General features: G+C 41.8%; 1 protein-coding gene and 1 long non-coding RNA gene across 4 annotated transcripts in view; one reads left to right on the top strand and one right to left on the bottom strand.

Moving 5' to 3' along the window:
* zfhx4 (zinc finger homeobox 4) overlaps positions 1 to 9,920 on the top strand; it is an 89,362-nt gene that overhangs the window by 5,729 nt on the left and 73,713 nt on the right. Inside the window, exon 1 of one of the 3 annotated variants that reach the window (XM_014008472.1) lies at positions 5,555 to 5,911. The exons of the other annotated variants lie outside the window; for them this stretch is intronic. The gene's annotated coding sequence lies outside the window, so the exon portion shown is untranslated. Of the gene's footprint in view, positions 1 to 5,554; positions 5,912 to 9,920 lie in introns of those variants that run through there. 3 annotated transcript variants of the gene reach the window in all.
* Positions 1,352 to 9,920, bottom strand: part of LOC106517565 (uncharacterized) — a 22,789-nt gene continuing 14,220 nt past the window's right edge. The window contains exons 2-3 of the long non-coding RNA XR_001310223.1: positions 1,419 to 1,426; positions 1,352 to 1,362 (exon numbers count right to left, since the gene is read on the bottom strand). This is a non-coding gene — a long non-coding RNA (uncharacterized LOC106517565). The remainder of the gene's footprint in view (positions 1,363 to 1,418; positions 1,427 to 9,920) is intronic.

Here is a 9,920-nt window from a genome sequence, read left to right as displayed (position 1 = left end):
TTAATACAATTTATATTATTTTAATGCTAATTTTATTTGATCAGTTTTCTAGATTTATAAACTAAACACTTTTAACATCATTATTACTAAATTTTAATAAAAGACAGATCTTTAGTCTGTTTAGGCATTTTAATTACAATTCTGTATTTCAACACAAAAACATGCACCAAATAAAATAATTAAATCTGATGTTGTGAAACAAGACGATCTAGTCTAATTGCAATGAATTACATCAGTTAATGATGGTGGTCTCACTTCATATCACTACATAACAACAAAATATCTCTTATTTTCCCCCTTTTTTTTGTCTTGCAAATGAGAGACTTTCCATGGGTTTATAATTAGACAATCTCCAGCCTCCCTGTTTTTGTTTTTCTGTGCTCGCTCTTAACACTTTCAGTTGTGTATTTTTTTCCCCTTTCTGTTTTGTTGAGCTATTTGCAAGTTTCATTTTAACCATATAGCAGTATATCGGAGGATTAAAAACTAAATAAATCGCAAAACAACACCAGTGTAAAAGATGAGCAGACAGCCCTCGAAGGACAAAAGCTGTTGGCTTGAAAATGCTTCTTGATTATTAAAAGCTAATGCGTTTTCAGCATTGCAGCCTTCATTAAGGGTGTGGATGGAGGGGGGCAAGAGGGATGAGAGGGTACAGGGAGGAGGAGGAGGAGGAGGGGAGGGAGACAGGGGCTGAGTCTGTCCTATAACTCCTGGGTCTGAGACACATGCAGCTAGAAGATTGGCTCGGGCCTCTCYTAGGGGTCGACAATGTGTCATTTCCACCCGGCTAGATTGCCCTCTGCCTATCTGATATTAATGTGCAAATCAATATTTCAGGGATTAAATTTCCCTTCTTCATTTTTTATGGTTTCTACCTCAATAAGTCTCCCGTCTAATAGAGGAGGCTGGATGATTTAGAAGCCTTTGCTGCAGAAAGAGACAGAAAGAAATAGAGAGGAGCTTTGCAACAAGGCTATCGCTGCATTTTAATGTTCTTCTACGTGGATCCCCCATAGGCCCTTAGTAAAGAGGGCTATATCGCTGCTTTACAGTGTAAAGACAGCCAATTTGGCAAAAAAAAAAAAGGCAAAAAGGGAAAATAGGAGTCTGGTTGAATACTTAAGACGCTGTGGTAATCCGAGAAGCAGGTATTAGTGAAGGGGAGCTTCCCCCCCTTAAAAAGACACACGCAGAGCTACATCCAAACCTGCATTACCAGCCGTCATGCTTGAGCGAGCAGTATAGCCCGCCACACACTGGACCGCTATAACAATATACATTTCTTTCATTTTTCTTTTTTTTTTTTTTCTCCACTCGTTTTTTGAAAAGGAGCCCATCGACACCCACTAGAGAGATTTACTCTCAGGCGTAATAACATCTGGCGTGCGCGTGCAGTAGAAATGAATAACTCTGACACAATGACCTGCGTATGATTATTGGCAAAGGGAGGAGCATATTACCATAGGCATAATGCTGCATCTCATTGAGAGTCGACTAAATGAGCTTGGACCCTCTGACTCCCAATAGACATTCATTAAGGGACAGTGCACACAGAGGCGTCTCCCTGCCAATAGGTGTGAGCCTGTGTGTTTATTTAATCCTTCTTCCTGTACCATCTGGTGCGTGTATAGTGCATGTGTCTGACCGTGCATGTCCAGCAGCAGCACAGTGTGAATTTCCCTCCATTCAGCCCCTCTCTCTCTCTCTCTCTCCACCATTCACCCTTTGCAGCAGGGGCAGCGTAGACTGTTTTAACTTAGCCTTGATAGGTAGAGTGTCAGCGACTGAAAGCAAGAAAAGAGAGGGAAAAAGAGACAGAGGAAGAGGCACAAAAGAACTCTAATTGTAGCTCGACCGCTTGGCTTCCTCCCTGATTCACGGCCATTACAATGTAAAAAGCACAACCGCCTGTCCTCCATTATCAAAACGGCAGGCCTGCACACTAGCATCCACACACACACACACACACACATACACACACATACACTCACTCTCTGGACGAAATCATGTAGATTCTTTTTCTCTTTTATCTGCGGTGAAAATAACTATTGTCATTCCGGGCACCTGCTCACTGTCGACTACATGTTAAACACCTGCAGTGTTTTCTTTCCTCGAGTGATAAGTGGTGAAAATTACAAGGTAAAACTCAAATTTTCAAGCACAAATTTTAGCAGGACATGCAACAACTGCTTATTTCACCTGTCTCCAAGAAGGGAGTTGTCCTTTTTAAAAAAAATGTTGTCTTGTATTTCTTTTGTGCACAGTTTATCACACAGCTTTTTAAAAAAACTCATAGTTTTGATGCATTGAGGTATTTAGCAGCTAAGCGCGTGTGTTTGTGTGTGTAACGATTGACCCGCTGCAGTATTAGTGTCAGGGTCTCCCGGCTCGAGGAGGCCTATGCTGGGGGAGAAGCTAAGAAGTTCACTGCGTCTCAGCATTATGTCTCAGAAAAGGGGAGCTTCCTGTGTCAGCCCTGGGGCACCACTACTACTAACACACACTTTCTCTTCTTTTCACACACACACACACACACACACACACACACACACACACACACACACACACACNCACACACACACACACACACACACACACACACACACACACACACACACACACACACACACACACACACAACGAGCAAGATGCAGAGGAGGGTTAAAGACTTGGAACAAGATCAAGCCCGTACATAGCTCCTGGGGAGGGTGCTTGTGAATATGCGAGTTTTAGTGTAATTAGCACTTAATTATATTAACATATGCAAATTGTCAGGCGGAGAGCTTGTACTGCCGGTGGGTATCGGCTGAGATACAAGTGACTCTATTGTACCACCATGGCAAAAAAAGAGAATAATGGGTGTGTGTGAGGCAACGGGCCGGCAGCCAGGAGCATGCTAGCCTCGCTTATGCTAGCACCTAACCAGTTCGATCATTTAAGTCTATGGCTGGCCACTTTGGCAAATTTCGTTGGTCACTATGACGACATTTGTAACTGTACTGACTAATGTCCTTGTTATCAGTTGGAAGTGTAGTGCATCCTTTTTTTTTTTTGGTTACTGCTCAAAAACACAAGAAGCTTTTATAAAAACGAGGCCCGACTGTCCAGATTCAGCCAGCTCACAATGACCCCTGTTTGCAGCGTTTCGCTTCTGTAAGCATTTGCATATTCAAAAAGACTCTGACTGCTCAGTGTGTGTGTTTGCATGTGTGCAGACCAGTTTATGTGCATGTGGAGTCACTGTGTTAGAGGTGGGGGGGGGACATAACAACAGTTCATTTGTTTAGTATTCTCTCTGCATTTCATGTCTCGTACTGTCTATGAAGCGAGACTGAAACAGTGAAATCTGTTGACGGTGATGCTGAGTTTGTTTTATCAATAATCTTAATAAGGCATTTCTGAAACATATGGCTTAAAGAAGGGAACTGTTTCTTATATCTTTATACCTAATTACAGCACATGTACTACTACCACCAACCAAACCGTTTGACTGGTTGACTTTTTGGGGGCTTGGGTGGATAAACATTTAATGTTTTGTGCTTTCCAATAGCCAAAGGTGGRTAGAGATTGGCCTTAGTTGGTGCTAGTAGTACTTGCATGCTAATCCTGTTTTTTGACAGGAACGTAAACTGATATAATTGCTTTTCAGAGGCAGGAACGGCAGTTTATACAAGTGTGAAAGCATGGGAAAGGGGATTAGCATTATTTTGCATAATGCTGGGCAGGCACTGAATGGGGCATTGAACGCTTGACTGGGTGACAGAGATGAAAGAGAGATGAAATGCTCTACCCCTGTTCTCTCCCTGCCTCCCTCCCTCTCTCTGTCTCTCTCTCTCTCTCTCTCTCTCTCCTCCTGTCTGTGTCTCTGAGGCTGCCACCGGTGCACAACTGTCTGTGCTGGAAGGAAACACCAGGCCAGTGTTTTTGGCTGTTTGTTCAGATGCAAGCAGATGGAAGCTGTCATGTGAAGCAATATGTATGATAATAGAGTAACAGTGGAAACTGGTAAAGTCTCTAAGCCTCTCTCTATATACCAAACTGGATCCCTAAAGCACTGGAGTGTACAATTTTGTAGTGGATGCTTGTGGCTCAGGTAGCATTTACATGGAAGGAAGGGAGCGGCTTTCGTGGATCAAACCAAACTACACTGCTCTTACGATTTCCTTTTATTGAGACGTTTGCTGAGGCTTTGATCGGATATCGTCTGGGCAGAGGCAACTGTGAAATTTCCAGGCAGGTGTGTTTCATGTGATCGCCTGCATGCACGGGAGCTCTCGCGGCGGAGGTGGGAGGGAGCGCGGGAGTGGTGACGCGGCTTAAATTTGCCACCGTGACTTCCATATGACCCGTCTCAACTTTGTACGTAATTTATGATCAACCGTCATCTTCTGGCGTATGGAAATGATCCAGGGTTAAGGGAGGGGCATGAGGTTAGACGGTGGAGAACACGAACAGGACAAAGGCCGGTGTGGCCTGTTTTTGTTGTCTCTCATTGGACGGGGATCCTCTTTCTTTGACCTTTTGCACGCCTTCCCTCGTCTTTCATATGCTAATACTGGACGGACCCGAAGAGGAAACATGCTGGAGCTGAGTGGATGAGGACAAAGACTCCCTCTCTTATTCTCTACCTCTTTTCCACACTATATCTCCGCTTTTCTTGCCTCTTCCCCTCTCAAGCAACTTGACAGATTTTGGCGTGAAAGGAAGCGAGTGCTTAGCGGATGAGAAAGGTGGGGATGCCATTCTTACCATGACCCACACCACCTGTGAGGATCAAGTGTGCCACAGTGATCCTCGGTTATGTGTTTGTTGAGTTGTGTTTGGAGTGGCTCTTGTAGTGTGTATTGACATTTGGGAATATTATGAGCCACACCACTGGTAGTGCTGTAACACAGTTGAAGGAAGATCAGTTGCTTTAACAGAGAAGCTCATTAATTTGTCCTACAGGCTCTGTTTGTTTCCTGCCTTTTTTGGCTTTGCCAGCTTCTTACAACCAGTAAAAGTACTGTCTCTGGCGGGGTAAAAGGATACTAATATAGTTACTACAAMCCTCCCCCTGTATAATACTAGAGCGCTCCACTCAGGAGCGTGACGTGGTTTCAAGGCTCTTTTGGCTCTGTTATGGGAAGGGGGCATGTTATCTGTAGGAAATGTAATTTTTGTCCTCATTGAAATCGTTCATTATTGAGCGCGGTTATCTAAATGTTTTTGTTGCTGTTGGTCCAGCGCCAGTCAGGATTGCGTTACCCTTTTCCTCTCTCTCGCTCCCTCATGTCTCTGTGTTTTTCTCCTTCTCTCTCTCATCTCGGCAAGCCTTCATCAGTCTCTTAAGGGAAAATAAAAARTGGGGGATTTTTCTCTGCCCTCTGTGTTCCGTCCCGTTCTCAGGCTCTCCTGCCTATTTTGCATCAGCCATCATCTCGTACAGGATATTAGCCGTGGAAAAACATGGGGCTAGGCATTTAGAATAATATGTTTATTCTTTTCATTTCAAAGTGGAAGTGGGGGGATTTCATTGGGTGGGGAAAGAACAATTAAGGCTGTGTGTTTGAGCTCTCTTTTTCTTTGATCTCAGGTCCTGTGGGCCTCAAGGATGACAGAGATTCTTGGGTTTTGGTCAAATAGAATGAGTTGATGAGAAAACATGGCCTCTCTCTTGTATCACTTATGCTTTTTGTGTATGTCTCTTTTGTCTTACTTCTGAAGAACAGCCCAGTAATTTGAATGCCAAGAGAAACTCCTAAATAAATATGAGCTTTTGTTGTGCTGCTGTAAATTTCTAATAATGCTCATTTTTTTCTGCATAAATGTTGAGACTTGGCAGTTACCTTTCAAACTTTGACATTGTTTGTCCTCTATACTTAATGCATTCGATGTGAAGGACACTTGCTCAGCTCTTCAGGTCCATGTGAGTGCCTTAAAGTCTTTATCTTACCTATCCAACAAAGTATTCAGCAGTCTTTTATTTTAGAAAGGTTTGTCCCTCCTGTACTTACCGAAAAAACAATGCATGGTACAAAAGGTTATATGCCACGTTCTATCGATTGCTCTCAGAAGTATTTTCAGAGCTATGAAAGCTGGCAAGATAAAAACAAAACCGTGAAAAATATGCACAGCTACCTCTCTCAAATAGAAGTTAAGGAACAATCTGTGAGCTTAAAAAAAGGTTGATGAATGACTCAGTCTCTCCAGGTTAGAGAAAAAAAATGCYCCACAATAGCACAAGACATCTCATGACAAATGATACATTCTCTTCCCTGTTGGCCAAAGACAAAGGCTTGGATTGAAAAGGCAAAGAGCCCGGTCACAAGATGTGAACATTAATAGACCTTTAGGAAAGACAGGAGTGAGACTGTCAGTAGAAAATAATCATTAGAACAAATGCATCAAATTGGCCGTATTCTCTTTTTCTTGTTTGTTTGTAATTTGTTTGTTGATGTCTGCATGTGTCCGTGCATGCATCTAAACTCCATGTTTGGGACGTGATTGACATGTGGTATTCCTGAGAGCAATCGCATGCTGATATCAAGGCCATTGGCAAGGTTTGTCAGGGAATAAGTGGCTAATTAATTATGCATGACTTGTGGTCTTAAACAAACAGTGTAATGAGAGAAGAAGTAAAGAGACCTAGGAATGAGGTTTGGGTTGCATGGAAACCAATTTATGTATTATTGTGAAATGATATTCCGCTAATATAGTAAAAAACATAAATGCACATTTTCAGAAAGGTATTGAAAATGTGAGTCAGTTTTTGTTGTGTAAAGCCCCCTGCAAGTCAAATAAATAAATAAAAAAAAATACATTACCGTTTTTTGTTTTCAGGTGCTAAAAAGCTCACTTACAAAGTCACATTGAATAAATATATACATAGCTGTGTTCTTTTTGGAGCTGTTAAAGTATAAAAAGTAATAAAAAAAATGAGTGGAGGTATTTCCTTTTTTAGTCTGAGTCTCAGTCTGATCTAATACAAGAAGTCAAGCATGTGACTCTGCTACTCCTTTTCAAACTTGACTTTGTTTTGATTGACCGGAATCAGTAGTGGAATAATCGTACTTATTTGCTTTACGAAAGAAATAATGTAAGAAACATGGGGGGTGGGGGGGGGGRGGGTCAAGTCTCCCTTTTCTGTGACAGGAAAGAAGAAGAGCAGAGCATGTCCTGGAATGTTCTTGTATATGAAATTAAAAGTATTAACTGGGCTAGTTTCAACAGCGGCTTCACTAATGTATCAGCTCGCTGCACTTAGACTAAATAGAGAGGGGGAGTTTTGCTTTGTTTCATCCCAACAAAGATGAGCTGATAGAAGGGGGCTTTGGAGGAAAGGTTTTTTTTAAAAAGCAAAGTATTTTGAAGAATGGTCTTCTTTCTCAACACAATACCTAAACAAGTGTCAGAACGTAGTGATRGATTGTCTACTAGTTCTTTTAGCTTGGTGGAAACATTTACTTGTTTTTTTAGAATACTGGTAAATTCAAGGGAGAGATTTTTTTCAATATAACCTTCATTCGTGTAATATGACCCCCGCACGCGAAGCGTAAGCGGGAGTCATATTGTTTTTATGCTGTTTTTTTTTTCAAGTGATTTTTCGTCAACCGTACCACAAAAACGGCTGCACCAATCTACATTAAATTTGGCAGGGCTATAGTTGAGTCCTACCTACACTGTGCCAGCCAACAGTTTTATGATACACCCCATATTTGAGGAGGGGGCTCCATCCAAAGAGGGGGTGTCTGGACATGCAAAAATGCTTATAACTCAGAAACTGTTCGACATTGGAGCTTCAGATTTATTTTGTTGTTTAGCTCTGATGAAGCTCTATCCATCAGGCCCACCATCAGTGCCCCCCCACACCCCCCGGACCCCCAATTTATCTGAAAAAGGGGTATCTGGACATGCAAAAATGGTTACTGCTCAAAAACTACTAAACATATGAGCTTCAGATTTGTTTAGCTCTGAGGGACTATCCATCAGGTCAACCAATGCCCCCCCCCACCCCTAAAAGAAAAAAGAAAATAAAGACCCCCACTCAAGCCACTACAATTTTGGGATGCATCTAGTAGCATGACATTTATTAGAAATAAAGACTTCTGAGTTCTGGTGCGTTTGTGCATGGGGGGTCATTATGTTACCGCTATGCGATATCTAGTTTATTCTCCTTTTATAATGTGTTTATTTTTCTTATATTTCTCACATCTGTTTGAAAGCTGTGTTGCTCTGCAGTAAGCACAAATCTGTGTGCATTTGTTGAAATACAGATATTGCAGACTCTGGAGCTTGGCTGCCTTGTCATTGGCCTCCACGGCCTTGTGGTTGCCACTTGAAGAGCAACGCAGCAAACAGATTACATGCATAATACAGAGATTGAGAAAAATGGCTTCTTATGTTGCATATTTGATTTTTAAAAGTTGGTGTTTTGTATCTTATAGTGGTTATTTCCTACAGGGATCAGGATAATCGGTCCATTTTCTCTCTCTCAGCAGGCTGGCCCAGATCTGCCTGACATGGTGTTTATTTGATAAAGGAATATTGTGGTGCTAATCTAAAACTATGCTAATTACATGTGACAGTTGTTTGTTTGTAGTGAAATCTAATTAAAATGTACACTTTTCAACTCTGTGCTCCTTTTTTTTGTACCCTCTCCCCCTTCAGTTCTCTTTCTGTCCTCCTACAGTAACCAGAAAAGGAGCCCATGAGGGCATAAATAACAACTGTGCTTTCCTTGTGGTTTGTGTGAGAAGAGGGCAAACTCACAACAGCTGTCAGAAAAAGGGGGTTTGTTTAAAAAGCAAATGGCTTTGGTCTAAAGTTCATTTGGAGATCTCTCTAATTAAATAGAGAGCCGAAAGCTTAAGTTAATTAGTAATTCCCTGGGTCCAGAAATTAGACCTGTCACGAGTAGTCAAGCTCTTGGAAAGCCGAAAGGTATTGTATGTTTTTCCACGCATCCCTTCTGCTCGCTCCCATCTCTGTGTGACTAAATTGGTGTTCATTTGTGCACATGTTTTTTTCCCCTTGTCTAATGTAATGTAAGCACATCTTTTTCTTTTGAAACACTCAAGACATTAATGGTCTTTTTGTGGCGTGTAAGAGAAGTGCTCAGGAGATGTTTAAGTCAGAAGCACATAGCTCTTGGCGTCAGTCAGGATACCTGCCCTATGATTATGTTTATGAAAATAATGACAGGGCTAGGGTCCCTGCCGAGTACCGTCTTTAGAAAAACAGCAGGGTTCTGAACTTTAAACTTTATTTTCACTCCTGGAAAAGAAGTGGAAGATCCGGTCAGCATGTCAGATATGTCTTTACGATACGCAAGGTTGTATGCTTTTTGGGCATTTCTCCTGTGACACAGTGGAGAGACAAGTTGTCCCTACCTGCTCAGGCCATAATTGAGTAATAACAAAGCATGCGAGGCAGCCAAACACAGCTGTTATAAAACCTATAGAAATAGCGGGTTCTTTGTGCTGTAAGTACTGTACCATTTTCATCACTTCGTACTGATAGACATAGTTCACCAGATAGGGTAACATTTGTGACATTTTTTTCCTTAAAAGGAGTTTGGCAACAAGAACTGGGAGTTGCTACATTAGTTTGTAATGCTTAATAATAGCCCTCAGAGTATCAGCTCGTTTCCCTGCAAAACAGATTTCAGAGCTGGGAACTTACTTTGTGTTTTTTAATTTCGGACTTCTTTGCCAAGTATTTAAAAATCATATATTTGCTGTCTTAAAATAAGTGACACAAGTTGTTTCCCAGCAGTTTTGATATCATTAAAAAAAAAGGGCAGAGAGTTTGAACCTAGCCGATGCAGCATAACCAGTCGTTTATATTTGCCAGGTGGACATGAAACGCCTGCGTCAGAGCCTGCTTTGTGTGTGTGTGTGTGTGTGTGTGTGTGTGTGTGTGTGTGTGTGTGTGTG

This window comes from Austrofundulus limnaeus, unplaced genomic scaffold (assembly GCF_001266775.1).
Source record: "Austrofundulus limnaeus strain Quisiro unplaced genomic scaffold, Austrofundulus_limnaeus-1.0 Scaffold50, whole genome shotgun sequence".
Classification (NCBI taxonomy): domain Eukaryota; kingdom Metazoa; phylum Chordata; class Actinopteri; order Cyprinodontiformes; family Rivulidae; genus Austrofundulus; species Austrofundulus limnaeus.
Note: the sequence above shows the minus strand (reverse complement) of the source record. Positions and strands in the feature narration are given on the sequence as shown.